This window comes from Oncorhynchus gorbuscha, unplaced genomic scaffold, assembly GCF_021184085.1.
Source record: "Oncorhynchus gorbuscha isolate QuinsamMale2020 ecotype Even-year unplaced genomic scaffold, OgorEven_v1.0 Un_scaffold_4162, whole genome shotgun sequence".
NCBI lineage: Eukaryota > Metazoa > Chordata > Actinopteri > Salmoniformes > Salmonidae > Oncorhynchus > Oncorhynchus gorbuscha.
The window spans coordinates 1-4,853 of NW_025748249.1; positions in this window are offsets into that span (position 1 = coordinate 1).

Genomic DNA, 4,853 nt, shown 5'->3' on the forward strand with positions numbered 1-4,853 from the left:
TGCAATCTTTACTCTAACAGTAGTGGTGCAATCTTTACACTAACAGTAGTGGTGCAATCTTTACTCTAACAGTAGTGATGCAATCTTTACTCTAACAGTAGTGGTACAATCTTTTTACTCTAACAGTAGTGATGCACCTTACTCTAACAGTAGTGGTGCAATCTTTACTCTAACAGTAGTGATGCAATCTTTACTCTAACAGTAGTGGTGCAATCTTTACTCTAACAGTAGTGGTGCAATCTTTACTCTAACAGTAGTGGTGCAATCTTTACTCTAACAGTAGTGGTGCAATCTTTACTCTAACAGTAGTGGTGCAATCTTTACTCTAACAGTAGTGGTGCAATCTTTACTAACAGTAGTGGTACAATCTTTACTCTAACAGTAGTGATGCAATCTTTACTCTAACAGTAGTGGTGTAGTGGTAAATCTTTACTCTAACAGTAGTGATGCAATCTTTACTCTAACAATAGTGGTGCAATCTTTACTCTAACAGTAGTGGTGCAATCTTTACTCTAACAGTAGTGGTACAATCTTTACTCTAACAGTAGTGATGCAAGCTTTATAACAGCAATCTTTACTCTAACAGTAGTGGTGCAATCTTTACACTAACAGTAGTGGTGCAATCTTTACTCTAACAGTAGTGGTGCAATCTTTACTCTAACAGTAGTGGTGCAATCTTTACTAACTAACAGTAGTGATGCAATCTTTTTTACTCTAACAGTAGTGAATTTGCAATCTTTACTCTAACAGTAGTGGTGCAATCTTTACTCAGTAGTGGTGCAATCTTTACAACAGTAGTGGTGCAATCTTTACTCTAACAGTAGTGGTGCAATCTTTACTCTAACAGTAGTGGTGCAATCTTTACACTAACAGTAGTGGTGCAATCTTTACTCTAACAGTAGTGGTGCAATCTTTACTCTAACAGTAGTGGTGCAATCTTTACTCTAACAGTAGTGGTGCAATCTTTACTCTAACAGTAGTGGTGCAATCTTTACTCTAACAGTAGTGGTGCAATCTTTACTCTAACAGTAGTGGTGCAATCTTTACTCTAACAGTAGTGGTGCAATCTTTACTCTAACAGTAGTGATGCAATCTTTACTCTAACAGTAGTGGTGCAATCTTTACTCTAACAGTAGTGGTGCAATCTTTACTCTAACAGTAGTGGTGCAATCTTTACTCTAACAGTAGTGGTGCAATCTTTACTCTAACAGTAGTGGTGCAATCTTTACTCTAACAGTAGTGGTACAATCTTTACTCTAACAGTAGTGGTGCAATCTTTACTCTAACAGTAGTGGTGCAATCTTTACACTAACAGTAGTGGTGCAATCTTTACTCTAGTGGTGCAGTAGTGATGCAATCTTTACTCTAACAGTAGTGGTGCAATCTTTACTCTAACAGTAGTGGTGCAATCTTTACTCTAACAGTAGTGGTGCAATCTTTACACTAACAGTAGTGGTGCAATCTTTACTCTAACAGTAGTGATGCAATCTTTACTCTAACAGTAGTGATGCAATCTTTACTCTAACAGTAGTGGTGCAATCTTTACTCTAACAGTAGTGGTGCAATCTTTACTCTAACTAACTTTACACAGTAGTGGTACACCTTACTCAACAGTAGTGGTGCAATCTTTTACACTAACAGTAGTGGTGCAATCTTTACTCTAACAGTAGTGGTGCAACTCTAACAGTAGTGGTGCATCTTAGTGGTGCAATCTTTACTCTAACAGTAGTGGTGCAATCTTTACTAACTAACTATAGTAGTGGTGCAATCTTTACTCTAACAGTAGTGGTGCAATCTTTACACTAACAGTAGTGGTGCAATCTTTACTCTAACAATCTTTACTGTAACAGTGGTGCAATCTTTACTCTAACAGTAGTGGTGCAATCTTTACTCTAACAGTAGTGGTGCAATCTTTACTCTAACAGTAGTGGTACAATCTTTACTCTAACAGTAGTGGTGCAATCTTTACACTAACAGTAGTGGTACAATCTTTACTCTAACAGTAGTGGTACAATCTTTACTCTAACAATAGTGGTGCAAGCTTTACTCTAACAGTAGTGGTGCAATCTTTACTAGTGGTACTAACAGTAGTGGTGCAATCTTTACTCTAACAGTAGTGGTGCAATCTTTACTCTAACAGTAGTGGTGCAATCTTTACACTAACAGTAGTGGTGCAATCTTTACTCTAACAGTAGTGATGCAATCTTTACTCTAACAGTAGTGGTGCAATCTTTACACTAACAGTAGTGGTGCAATCTTTACTCAGTAGTGGTGCAATCTTTACACTAACAGTAGTGGTGCAATCTTTACTCTAACAGTAGTGGTGCAATCTTTACTCTAACAGTAGTGGTGCAATCTTTACTCTAACAGTAGTGGTGCAATCTTTACTCTAACAGTAGTGGTGCAATCTTTACTCTAACAGTAGTGGTGCAAGCTTTACACTAACAGTAGTGGTGCAATCTTTACTCTAACAGTAGTGGTGCAATCTTTACTCTAACAGTAGTGGTGCAATCTTTACTCTAACAGTAGTGGTGCAATCTTTACTCTAACAATAGTGGTGCAATCTTTACTCTAACAGTAGTGGTGCAATCTTTACTCTAACAGTAGTGGTGCAATCTTTACTCTAACAGTAGTGGTGCAATCTTTACTCTAACAGTAGTGGTGCAATCTTTACTCTAACAGTAGTGGTGCAATCTTTACTCTAACAGTAGTGGTACAATCTTTACTCTAACAGTAGTGATGCAATCTTTACTCTAACAGTAGTGGTGCAATCTTTACTCTAACAGTAGTGGTGCAATCTTTACTCTAACAGTAGTGGTGCAATCTTTACTCTAACAGTAACAGTAACAGTAGTGGTGCAATCTTTACTCTAACAGTAGTGGTGCAATCTTTACTCTAACTTTAGTAGTGGTGCAATCTTTACTCTAACAGTAGTGGTGCAATCTTTACTCTAACAGTAGTGGTGCAATCTTTACTCTAACAGTAGTGGTGCAATCTTTACTCTAACAGTAGTGGTGCAATCTTTACTCTAACAGTAGTGGTGCAATCTTTACTCTAACAGTAGTGGTGCAATCTTTACTCTAACAGTAGTGGTGCAATCTTTACACTAACAGTAGTGGTGCAATCTTTACTCTAACAGTAGTGGTGCAATCTTTACTCTAACAGTAGTGGTACAATCTTTACTCTAACAGTAGTGGTACAATCTTTACTCTAACAGTAGTGGTGCAATCTTTACTCTAACAGTAGTGGTGCAATCTTTACTCTAACAGTAGTGGTACAATCTTTACTCTAACAGTAGTGGTGCAAGCTTTACACTAACAGTAGTGGTGCAATCTTTACTCTAACAGTAGTGATGCAATCTTTACTCTAACAGTAGTGGTGCAATCTTTACTCTAACAGTAGTGGTGCAAGCTTTACACTAACAGTAGTGGTGCAATCTTTACTCTAACAGTAGTGGTGCAATCTTTACTCTAACAGTAGTGGTGCAATCTTTACTCTAACAGTAGTGGTGCAATCTTTACTCTAACAGTAGTGGTGCAATCTTTACTCTAACAGCAATCTTTACTCTAACAGTAACAAGCTTTACACTAACAGTAGTGGTGCAATCTTTACTCTAACAGTAGTGGTGCAATCTTTACACTAACAGTAGTGGTGCAATCTTTACTCTAACAGTAGTGGTGCAATCTTTACTCTAACAGTAGTGGTGCAATCTTTACTCTAACAGTAGTGATGCAATCTTTACTCTAACAGTAGTGGTGCAATCTTTACTCTAACAGTAGTGGTGCAATCTTTACTCTAACAGTAGTGGTGCAATCTTTACTCTAACAGTAGTGGTGCAATCTTTACTCTAACAGTAGTGGTGCAATCTTTACTCTAACAGTAGTGGTGCAATCTTTACTCTAACAGTAGTGGTGCAATCTTTACTCTAACAGTAGTGGTGCAATCTTTACTCTAACAGTAGTGGTGCAATCTTTACTCTAACAGTAGTGGTGCAATCTTTACTCTAACAGTAGTGGTGCAATCTTTACTCTAACAGTAGTGGTGCAATCTTTACTCTAACAGTAGTGGTGCAATCTTTACTCTAACAGTAGTGGTGCAATCTTTACTCTAACAGTAGTGGTGCAATCTTTACTCTAACAGTAGTGGTGCAATCTTTACTCTAACAGTAGTGGTGCAATCTTTACTCTAACAGTAGTGGTGCAATCTTTACTCTAACAGTAGTGGTGCAATCTTTACTCTAACAGTAGTGGTGCAATCTTTACTCTAACAGTAGTGGTGCAATCTTTACTCTAACAGTAGTGGTGCAATCTTTACTCTAACAGTAGTGGTGCAATCTTTACTCTAACAGTAGTGGTGCAATCTTTACTCTAACAGTAGTGGTGCAATCTTTACTCTAACAGTAGTGGTGCAATCTTTACTCTAACAGTAGTGGTGCAATCTTTACTCTAACAGTAGTGGTGCAATCTTTACTCTAACAGTAGTGGTACAATCTTTACTCTAACAGTAGTGGTGCAATCTTTACTCTAACAGTAGTGGTGCAATCTTTACTCTAACAGTAGTGGTGCAATCTTTACTCTAACAGTAGTGGTGCAATCTTTACTCTAACAGTAGTGGTGCAATCTTTACTCTAACAGTAGTGGTGCAATCTTTACACTAACAGTGTGTGCAATCTTTACTCTAACAGTAGTGGTGCAATCTTTACTCTAACAGTAGTGGTGCAATCTTTACAACTAAATCTTTACACTAACAGTAGTGGTGCAATCTTTACTCTAACAGTAGTGGTGCAATCTTTACTCTAACAGTAGTGGTGCAATCTTTACTCTAACAGTAGTGGTGCAATCTTTACTCTAACA